This window comes from Papaver somniferum, chromosome 11 (genome assembly GCF_003573695.1).
Source record: "Papaver somniferum cultivar HN1 chromosome 11, ASM357369v1, whole genome shotgun sequence".
In the NCBI taxonomy this organism is placed as follows: Eukaryota; Viridiplantae; Streptophyta; class Magnoliopsida; order Ranunculales; family Papaveraceae; genus Papaver; species Papaver somniferum.
The window spans coordinates 59,275,812-59,288,626 of NC_039368.1; positions in this window are offsets into that span (position 1 = coordinate 59,275,812).

Genomic DNA, 12,815 nt, shown 5'->3' on the forward strand with positions numbered 1-12,815 from the left:
CCTGAGTAGCAAAGTACGCATACTTTGGTTCAAGGAATAAGGACTTACACATGTATGAGTTATCACACAATGTTTATATCCAACAATGGTTATATATTTTAAACTCTTATTTCAATCATTGAAACATTCTTAGAGGACGTTATATAGTTGTTATTCACAAAACATTTTTCGTCAAAGCAATTTTCAAGTAATTAAAACTTAATATGACTTTCGTCACTAGTAAAGATGAACTTGGCCAAAGCGAAAGCTTACCAACACATATTTCGAGAAATAGATAAGCGAGATAAGCTCGGCTCGAAATAGCAAATGTGTATAATCAAAGTCTATATAGCAATACGACTTTTGTCTCAAGATAGGAGATAGAGTAAATAGACTTTTGAGTGATAGATAAGTTCAAGTCTCCACATACATTTTAGTCGATGAAGTTCCACCAGTTCCTTGAGCAGTTCTTCGTCTTTGTATGATGATCACCGTGGAGTCTAAATCTCAAGTACACTTTTTATCCTAGTCCGAGACTTAGCTATAAGTAGATTAGAAATCAAGACTTATAGTTTTGGCAACTAAACTTGACAACAAGCTTGAGATAGCAACGCTTGCGAGTTCGACCGAGAAATGCTCTAACAATCTCCGCTTTTTTCAATTTTAGTGACAAAACTATCAACACATATGAAATACAAAATAAATAAATAAACTTTTGTAGCTTCTCTTCCATATGCCTGATCTTCTTGGTTCTTCAACATTACTCGAAATCTTCGTCACTTCCAAGTACTCCAATGATTCCAAAGGTTGCATGTTTAGCATCATCGTTGTTGAAAACCCGTAGCTATAACAATGAGAAAATAAAAAATTTCAATCATTGTTACACAGTGTCATAGTATTATTACACAACATCAAAGTTCAATTGTATCACAACTTCGACAACAATACTATGGTGATATGTATCACACCCCCTTAGTCAATACTCCATCTCACATGGAAACCACTCCCCCTTACATAATGATCCGAAAACTATATGTATTTTTAGTGTGAACTACAGTGTGAACTACACATTAATTCTCCCCCCTTTTGTCAATAAAATTGGCAAAGGTAGGAAAACTAGTGGGATCCTAATGAAATTTCCATAGAGACATTTCATGACCAAAAGAAAGCACATATCAACTTTTTAGATGCAATCATATAGCCGAAGCTAAATGCTTTCATCAAGGAGTTTATAAATATACAAGATAAACCCTATAATATTCCACAGCCGCACTCCCCACAAAGATTTGGCAATTAAGCACAAGTTCAACTAAGAACTCCCCTCCATAAAATTTCATTCCCGAAAGAACAACAAGAGCGACCTTACTTTCACAAAAAAAGAAGGATTTATTTGGACATAACAAATCACATACGAATATGAATTTGAATCCAAAAATACTCAATTAAATTGACCAGAAGAAAACCTATGATTCATTTAATCGGAATTGCTCAACATAAGAGAACTTACGGAGACGCACAATATATACATAGAAAATGGATCAGGTAAGATCAATACTGCGGAATAGACAAGGATTCATTCTATCACTATTTGCACAATGACATACAATAGACATAATCCTCGTAAACAAAAGTGCATCCTATCTTCCATCAATATTTGCATAATGACGTACAATAGGCTTAAAACTTTCGTAATGTCAAAAGTTCATTCATTCTTTTATCAATACATGCATATCGACATATGAAAGACTTAAATTTTGACAAGGTATGGGACAATCACAGTTCACGGACGCAAACACACATATACCATAACAAATTGCAATATATAAAACCATAAAGATTAATACTGCAAAAATCATCTTCGAAAACAAATTTTTAGAATTTAAACAAATAAACCTAAAAACAATGAAGATGAAAACGTTGGACATAGCTATGTGTATTCACAATAATGGTTATTCCAAACACTAGTTATTCTTCTAAACAAAACAAGGAATAAACTTCTCATCATAAGATTTACTAGACAAATAAAATCAAAGTTCATTAAGAACATCATACCTTTCAATGAATCCGTCAAAGAAGGTATCACTGATTTCCTTTACTCTCTTGACCGTAAACACTCCATGTTCGTGAGTTAGAACACTAACTTTACGGTCAACAACCCGAGCAAGCTGTCTAGCCTTAACACGGTCCATGATGAGCTTCTTTTGATTCCGTATCAGAATATCTTGATTATCAAGGATTCTGTCCTGACCATCTACAAGTTGGTTTATTTGCAGTTGAAGATTTGCAAACTCGACCTTTGAATCGTTCTGAAACGAGTTAAATCCTTGACATAATTATCAATCCAGGAGCTGTGATCCTTTCTTGCAAGCATCTTCTTTAGAACCATCTCTTGATTGAGTCACGTCCTTGAGTGTCTTCCTCCATATCAAGATGCACAATCTCTTGAGATTTTCCAGAGTTCTCCATAAGTTTCTTTTTTTGTTTGATAGGGATGGATTTATACAATATAGACCAATATATGTAGTAGAGATAAGAGAAGAAACTTCCCATTAAGGTAACCCTATGAACTCATAAGAGGGGACACGGAAGTTTGTGGACCAGTTAAGATAATATGGAATCCAAAACAAAAGAAAGCACAAAAAGGCTCAATAATTTAATAAGTAATTCTCAAACTAGAGTATAAGACCGATAGCAACATCGAGAACTCATATAAAACGCATAAATATCATACAACAAGTCTTGAGATTCCCAAGATTATTATCCTTGTACCTCTCAAGATAGATACAAGAATGAGATTACATAGAATCAGGTAAGTGAGTGAGATGTAATCTCACTACGAATCATGGGAGAAGGATTGTATGGGTTTTTTTCGCGTTTAAGTTGTGTATTTCCTTCTTTCCATCGATTATGACTAATTCCAGAAGGGCTTGTCATAAACCTTTTTAAAACACTATCAGAGGGATTTCTCTGAGGACTAAGTCTAGGTCTTTTGGAAATGAGTTTCAATGGAGAAGAGAAAAAATGTTTTCGTCTTCTTAACTTAGATTTACCAGACACATTCTTATAAGTCCCGTAACCATGCTTATTAATGGCACAAGGGTTTGTACAAACAGAGGAACATGCATTCTGTGATGATTACTCGAAGAGCGATCATTCTTACAAGAATTTCTGGTTTTCTGTAGGGAAGGAATTCACTGAAGATGTCGTCAGAAGATTTACTCCATTTATAGTAGAAAGAAGCAAATTATGAAGATTAGAGATTTGTTTCCTCCTAGCAAAAAAAATTTTCCCACAGAATGAACAGTTTCGCGGAGGAGAAGCACTGACTGGCAACTGTTTTAAATTCATAGTTGTATTTGCAGAACCCACTTTTGGAGAACATCTCTTCATGTGCAGTAATTCAAACTGAGAATTAGTCGGTACAGAAGAATTTCTCCTTAAGACAGAGTTTTCCTTTTCCAAGGATTTGCACTGTTCATGGGATAGAATAAGTGATGCACTTATCTTGTCTTTTTCAACACGAAGTCTGTTTAGATCTGATGAATGCGTCTCGATCAAACGTTTTTCTCTAATTTAATCTTCCTTGACAATATCCTCAAGAACACTAATCTTTTCACGTTGTAGAGTAGTTTCTTGAAGAAGTTTTTCGATATTGTTAGAGAAGGATTCAATGATATTATAGAGTTCCCGTTCTCGACCAAGAGACTTCCCAAATTCATCAATGAGTTGAGCATGATTCTGAAAATCAATAGCCTCAGTAGTATTTTTTGAGATTCTGGTGAGCTCCTTTTCAGCTTTTGCGATAGTGTCAACTGTCTCATTGGAGGAACTGGTACCAACATTTGATAGAACAATATTTCTACCCCGGGATTCAGAAGAATCAACTAAGGGGTAATCCTTTGAGGTGTCCCCAAGACATTTGACATAGTTAAAAGCTTTGGAAGGCATCTTGGTATGCGTATATGCCAGAGATGAGATTTTGTCGATAGACTCAGATTGCTACAAACACAGATTGATAAGGTCTTTAAAAGTGTTTTCCTGATCTGATACCAATTGAAAAAGCGGGGTTCTAACAAACACACCCAATTAGCAATCTGTATGGACTAACTCCAGTATACTTTTAAGAGAATCAACTAGACAGTCAGACTCAATCTTAATAAAAGTATATCAAAGAGTTATATGTCACTTTATCGATTCAATACTTAATCAAGCAAATATCGAGTCTAATTGAATACAAGAGAAATCACTTGAACGGTACTAAAGACCAATGTTCAAGGATCAATCAATTTCAATCAACAACCAAAGGTTGGATTTCCCAATTGATCGATTCAACGCACAACCTGTGATATTTCAATTATACAAAATATAATGTCGAAAAGAAATAATACAGACACCAGAAGTTTTGTTAACGAGGAAACCGCAAATGCAGAAAAACCTCGGGACCTAGTCCATATTGAACACACACTATATTAAGCCGCTACAGACACTATCCTACTACAAATTAACTACGGTCTGGACTGTAGTTGAACCCCAATCAATCTCACACTGATCCAAGGTACAATTGTGATCCTTACATCTCTGATCCCAGCAGGATACTACGCACTTGATTCCCTTAGATGATCTCACCCACAACTAAGAGTTGCTACGACCCAAAGTCGAAGACTTTAATAAATAAATCTGTATCACACAGAAAAGTCTACGATAATAGATAAATATGTCTCCCACAAAAATACCTACGAGTTTTTGTTCCGTCTTTTGATAAATCAAGGTGAACAGGAACCAATTGATAAGTCGGACTTATATTCCCGAAGAACATCCTAGAATTATCAATCACCTCACAATAATCTTAATCGACTAGCGAAAGACGATATTGAGAATTACAAACGATGAGACGAAGGTGTTTGTGACTTATTTTATATCTTTCCCATCACAGAAATCAATCTCAAGCCAATATTACAATTGTACTCAAATACGATAGAAACATCAAGATCAGATCACACAACTACAAGAAAATTAGTATCAGTTTGGCTTCACAATCCAAAGGAAGTCTTCAAGTCGTTAGGTTATAGGAGAATCGACTCTATCTAATACAACTAGTATCACACAGGAGGTGTGGGGATTAGGTTTCCCAGTTGCTAGAGTTCTCCTTTATATAGTCTTTCAAATCAGGGTTTGCAATCAATGTTGGCTTAGTAACAAAGCATTCAATATTCACCGTTAGATGAAAACCTGATTAGATTCAAGCTAATATCTTTCAACCGTTAGATCGAAACTTATCTTGTTACACACAAATGAAATGCACGTTTATTTAGGTTTGTGTAACCGTACCCAAAGATGTACATCTAGTTGGTTCAACAGTAGTTAACCAAATGGTTAGCCATATGAGCACTTTCATATCAACCATATTCTTCTTTACCACAACTAGTTCAAATGACTCAAATGAACAAGTTAGAGAGTAATTCAATTGCTTAGATCTCATAGAAGTATACAAGACACAATCGAAGAAAAAACGATTCGATTCACTCAAGTCGATTTATGAACTTTATAGCCATGGTTTGCAAGTATGCATTCCTTAGTTTATATAAGTTTAAGTTCACGAATAATCGTTTTTAGAAAATAACCAACCTAAGTACGCGTACTGGTACGCGGACTTAAGTATTTGTTTTCAGTTCACAAACTCCAGCAGATTTTCACGGGACGTGAACTTCCGATGGTGCGCGTACTGGTACGCGGACTTTAGTTCCGGTTTTCCTGAGCAGCAAAGTACGCATACTTTGTTTCAAGGAATAAGGACTTACACACGTATGAGTTATCACACAATGTTTATATCCAACAATGCTTATATATTCTAAACTCTCATTTCAATTATTGAAACATTCTTAGAGGACGTTATATAGTTCTTATTCACAAACCATTTTTCGTCAAACCAATTTTCAAGTAATTAAAACTTAATATGACTTTCGTCACTAGTAAAGATGAACTTGGCCAAAGCGAAAGTTTATCAACACATATTTCGAGAAATAGATAAACGAGATAAACTCGGCTCGAAATAGCGAATGTGTATAATCAAAGTCTATATAGCAATACGACTTTTGTCTCAAGATAGAAGATAGAGTAGATAGACTTTTGAGTGATAGATAAGTTCAAGTCTCCACATACCTTTTAGTCGATGAAGTTCCACTAGTTCCTTGAGTGGTTCTTCGTCTTTGTATGATGATCGCCATGGAGTCTAGAGCTCGACTACACTTTCTATCCTAGTCCAATACTTATCTATAAGTAGATTAGGAATCAAGACTTATAGTTTTGGCAACTAAACTTGACAACAAGCTTGAGATCGCAACGCTTGCGAGTTCGACCGAGCAATGCTCTAGCACTGACATTTATAAGGCATGAAGAATCGGATTATACTGATACCCACATAAACTGATTCCCTAATGAAGCCTCAACAATCGGTTCATAGGTGCAGTCATATAACCCGGTTGTTTGCCTGTATTTGCAAAACATATTTTCAAGCATGCATAAAATTGTTTTACCATAAACCCATTATACACATAATTATAATTAAAATCATAAGTGCATTAAAATTCAAACCATAGTCATCCAAAAAGTAAACCATAATTATCCAAAAAAAAGTGTTAAAAACTTAAAACTTCAAGCACCAAAAGTCTTTAAAACTTAAACTTATAATATCAAAATAGATGCATCAACATCATGGAGCAGCAACATCACCCCACCACCAGCAGCACCTGCATTGGCAGCAGCAGCTTCTGCTTCAGCTTTAGCCATTTCTTCAAATATACTCTTCATATATCTGTCGTGTGCCCTTCGAGATGCAATTTCAACCCTCATTTTTTTGGCGAAGCTGATGAGCTCAATCAGCTTTTCATATGCAAGCTTGTCAGCAAGTGCCAGTATCTGCTCCTAGGTACAATAGCATGTGGTTCCTTGTCAACATCCTCCTGTTAGAGCTCTCAAGAATAAAAGGATAAGTGACCGAAGTCCATATCTACAGAAAAAAAAAACAAATCTGGTTCAACAATCGGTCCACATGACAACATATGTAATCCGATTTTAACAAGAAAAATACACAGGAAAAATGAAATTGAAAAAGTGGGGGTACAAAAACCACACCCAATATTTCGATTAGCAATCTGTATGGACAAACTCTAATATACTTATAAGAGAATCAACTAGACTCAATCTTAATAGAGTATATCAAAGAGTCAAAAAGTCACCCAAACCATAAGGGTTCACAACATATGAGATCGAATATTCAGGTCATGAAAACCAAAATCAAACATCCCATAAACATACATAGCAATAGTATAAAGCATTCAAGCACATGCTATGTAATCATAAACTATCACAATAAAAATTATAAGCCAAATAATTTTATTCATAATAAGATAGTTTCCTTCATAATTGACCTAATACAATCATTGAAAGAAATCAAAAATTAATGTTTATTTTCCCATTTTTGAAACTCTAATTTCAATCTTTTAGGGTTCCCTTTAAAGCTGAACTGGATCAGAAGATTTCACCGGATTCCAATCATCTTCTATAATTACTAGTCTTGATTCAAGACTAACAACATTGTCATTGATTTCCTTTACTTCCTTTCGCAAATCCTTTTCCATGTTCCTTACTTCACACAAAATTAAATCTAATTTTAGTGAGAGGTTCTTAAGAAGATTATCATTAATCGAAGAGATTTCTTCATTAGGAACATCTTGCTGAAGTTCTGGAGATGAATCAGAGTCACCATCATAAGATTCGAGGCGAAGTTTCTTGTTAGGAAACAATATATCCCATACTTTTTCGGTTTTGCGAGAGTTGCAGCTAGAGGTGGACATTCTGTCAAATCTCTATAAAAATGAAGTAAGAGGTCTTCCCTCTTATAAGTTCTAGAACTTTTTTCTCAAAATCTTTGAGAATATTATTTCAATTAAATTCTTAACCGAAAAATCATTTTTAGAAATATTTTTATTCAAATATTTACATTTAAATCCTTACTTTATACTTTTGAGGGTAACAAGTAAGGATCCATGATAACCAGTTAAGTTGTCACCTTTTGGTTATTGAATTTTCTTCCCTTGAAGAATCCAACATTCTTACATATTTGAGGAGACATTACGTTTGAACTTTTAAGTTCCACTTTTAATCTTGATGTAAGATCTTGATGTTCGAAAATCTTATTCTCCCTTTTAGAAGAGATCTTTGATCTACACTTAGATCTTGACTTTTCGGTTCTATACAATCTCTCTCTCTCTCTTTCTGTTTAGTATTAGGACATTTCCTTTGATGATGCCCTCTTTGCTGGCACAAGAAGCAAACACCAGAAGTATTATATTTTCTGGATCTAGATTCCACAAATTTATTTAGCCTTACCTATTTTTCTTTTGATACATTCATACCAGGTGATGATTTTCCAAAGCAATTGAGTCTATCTTTCAGTTTATGATTTTCTGCTTTTAACTTCCTTATCTCATCTTGACAACATTTAATATCGATAATGAGTTTAGATACTTGTACCTTTTCGGAACATTGAGTGACCTCGATTTTCTCCAGTCGCTTGTTAAAATTTTCTTTATCATTCAGAAAACTATGTTTGAGTTGATCAAGCGATGATTTTATTTCAATGATGTCAGATTCAAGAGGGTGAGTTCTTTTATCTGTACATGGAAATATTTCCTTGAAAATCCAAGGGGTAAACTCTTCTTGAGTATTTTGAGTTGGAAGAATTTCAGAGTCATAGACTTCTGCAATGGTTGCAACATGATCTATCACATCAACTTAATCAAGTGTGGCAGTGTAAGCATTTCTCTTCCACTGTGTATCCTTAGTTGGACAATCTGGCGAAATATGACCAAACCCTCTACACTTGTAGCATTGAGGAATAATATCATCATCATCCCAAGTGTCTTTATGTTTATGTGAAGGAACATGTTTTCCTTTCAACACAGATGATTCTCTTTTTCGGTGTCTCAACAGTTTCTTGAATCGTTGAGTAATAAGAGACAAATGGTGATTTAGTTCAGCTTCATCTTCAGCACTTTGATCTTCCTGATCGTGGGAGTTTCCGAATATTGAGTCGGAACCTTTTTTATGGCTTTGTAGGCCAGATTGTCTTTTTTTTTAGACATATACTCCTGATCATATGTCTTCAGTTTTCCAACTAGGGAACTTCTAGATAGTGAGGACAGATCATTAGCTTCAATGATTGCATGCTTTTTCGAATCGTATCTAGATGGCAACGATCTGAGAATTTTGCATACTATATCCTTTTCAGAAATAGTGTTTCTAAGAGAGAAAGAAACATTGATTATCTCATAGAGTTTAATATGAAACTCTTCAAAAGTATCGTTGTTATCCATTCGAAGATTTTCCCAATCAGACATAAGAGTTTGAAGTCTAGCTTCTTTCTCTGATGTGTTTCCTTCGAATACGATCTGAAGATTATCCCAAGCTTCTTTCGAAGTTTGACATGTTGATACATGATGTTATAAATCACGACTTACAGCATGAATAATAGCATTCAAACCATCTGAATCCTTCTTAGCAAAAGCCTTTTCTTCGTTTGAAAAATCCACTAAGAGTTTAAACTCAGTTTCTGATATTTCTACCTTAGGGTAATTATAACCATCAACGACTAATATCCATGTATTAAAGTCTCGTGATTGAAGAAAATATCTCATAGCAGATTTCCACCATAGATAGTTTGTTCCGTCAAATATTGGCGGTACGTTAATTGAAGTCGATTCATGAGAACTCGAGTTCATTCTTATAGGCTGGATAGCACCAAACACAGATTGTTAGATCTTTTCGTGTTTGCCTACTCTGATACCAATTGAAAAGACGAGGGTACCCAAATACCTCAATCTAAAACTTTTCCACCTATAAGTCCTTTCCCCGAAAGTGATTGTCTATAGACCGAGTCGAGACAATACAACTAATCGGTTCACACTTCGTGTGATCGTCTATGGATACGAGATCGACACAATACGACAATAAGATAACTTGTGTGATTGACTATGGATACAAGATTGAGACAATATAACAACGAAGTATGTTTACTTGATAAAAGGTCCGGACTTAACCAAACACAATAGGATTACTATCAATGTTAGAGCATAGCTCGGTTGAACCCACCAAGCGTTGGTATGTCAAGTTTGGTTGTCATATTTTAGTGAGCCAAAAATCATTTAAAGAGTCGCTTGATTATGTACTAGAGTCAGCTTTGTATAGGTTATCTTGAAAGTATTAGGATATGAGACATTACAAGTATTACGTGAAGACTTGAAGAAGTGAAAAATTGAGGGGATACAACGACAACATCATCCTCCCACTTGAGGTTAGTAATATTTGACTTGAACTGTTTCCTTCCCTAAGGTATCTTTCAAGTCGTGCATATTGAACATAAATGCGAAGCATGAATGATTATACTCTAGTTAGACGTAGTATTAAGGAATATAATACGAAGTATAACGCTTATCTTTTGAACTTCGTATATAAGACATCAACATAATAATTTGAATGCTATTGTGATTATGTATGGGTATGAGGTGAAAATTTCATCCTAGGAAACAATATTTTACATTCGTTTAAAGGAAGTAAATTCATGAACTTGTTTTATGAATCGAAAGGGAAATCGCTAGGCTTATTGGTGTTGTTATTCATTGCATATCTTTTGAATTACCAATATGTTTGATTAGTATAAACTCTCATGACTTGTTTGTGTTCTTGGTAAAACTATTCACAAGGCCTGACTTTTGTATTGGTATGCTTTTTATTAGTGAAACCGACCTTAAGTAATCACCTGAGATGGTATGCTCGATTTGTTGTAATTGGTATGACCAACTCTAAGCAAAAGGGAACCGATCCTAGTAAGTGGTGCAACAGATCACAAAGGGGAATCGATTCTTGTATGAGGTGCAACAAGTTTCTAGTTATTGGGAACCGATCTTATGAACATGTGCAACACGTTTTTAGATATTGGGAACCGATCCTATGGACATGTGTAACAAATACAAGTTAGATACCATATATATGTGGGAACCGATCCTAGTACCTAGTCAACCGAATTTTCGAAAGCTAGTGTGACTAATTCCAGTACCCACATGGAGGTAGAACCGAAACTTGTTTTGGTAGAACCGTGAAACCCATGTTTGGTGATTAAGTGTTCTTAATCAATCACATAGTTTTTGAAAGTTAGATGAACCAATTCTAAACTTGTTTGAAAGTGTGGAAAATCGGTTTCAAGATCGTAAGTATGAAAGAGGACTTACAAAGTAAAGATGTCGACATACTTTGAACATGTGCAATAACGCTTATCTTTTATTGTTCAAAGATATTCCTTAATATCTAAAGGAAAATCCCAGATCGAAAAATAAATTGAGAATCTTTTATTTAAGGTTTTTAATTTGATTTTTGGAAAATGAAAAATAGTAATGTGCATTTACTAGTTGGAGATTTTCTAAGATATTTTCGGTCAATGTTTGGACAAAGCATTTCCAGGAATTATGGAAACCGAATTTGGAAATATATTGCATATATTGAGAATTTAGGTTTTGGAAATTCCTTGATGTCCAAACTTCCTTGGTCTATAAATATTAAAGTTTGCATTTCGATCAAACTAATCCTAAGAGCCAGCAAAACTACCTAGTTGTGTTGTTACTGGTGGAGCCGCCTATTCGGAGAGGAAAGTAACCTAATTAGGCGAAATCTCTTACATCCGCTCGGTTTAAAGAATTATTTGGGATTGAGAAGCTCTATTAGTACCGTTGGTGGGAAACTAGATAATTGCGGTTTATTATTAGTTTTCGATTGATTTGATTGACTAACGGTTGTTTAACTTTGATTGCACCTAGTTTGTTTATGCTTGAGAATCTTCTCTTCTGATATAAGATTCACTCAAACTAGATCGAAATTTCGACGGGGATCTTTAGAATGTTTGTAGATCTAAAGACATCTTGTGATAATCCATTGTTAACAGACTCCGTTCTGTGTGTGATTGATCACAAGAGATTCAAGTTGATTATGTGCAGGTATTTATTGAAGATCTAAGAAGATTTGAAGACGAAGAAGATTTCTGATTTGGGTTCATAATCTTTGGTGTGCACAATACTTGTTTCGGTTAAAGAGGATCCAACTATAATCGGTTTATCCTTGTGGTAGATTGGATTGATTAGTTGAGTAGATCGACATCAATACAATTCTTTGTGATTCAAAGTATTGATTGCAAAATCTTGACAATTACTTTGGTATTTTTTATTAGATAGATCTATGGACCTGACAAAGGAGTTTATTGGGATAAACGGAAGAGCCTTTTGTCGAACTCACATCACTTGGTTGAAAAGAGTTGTTACCAAATAGATTTATTGTTCATTTACTGTTTGGAATAGGAACCAAAGGAATTGTTCCAATTATGTGACTTATTACAAGTTGGAGGCATGGGAATACAAACGGAACTAGGTGAACTATAGGTTTAGTTGCTTGGTCTCAATTATACGAAGTTGGTTTGATTTTGTATAGCGGCTTAATCCCGAGAGTATTCAATTCTGTACAAGGTCCCAGGGTTTTTCTGCATTTGCGGTTTCTTCGTTAACAAAATCTTGATGTGTCTTTTACTTTTCTATTTCCGCAATTATAATTGTTTTTATTATAACTAGAAGTAAAATACACAAACGTTAATGCCTATTTACTTGATAGTAATCCTATTGTGTTTGGTTAAGTCCGAACCTTTTATCAAGTAACCATACTTCGTTGTTATATTGTCTCGATCTCATATCCATGGACGATCACACGAAGTGTGAACCGATTAGTTGTATTGTCTCGAC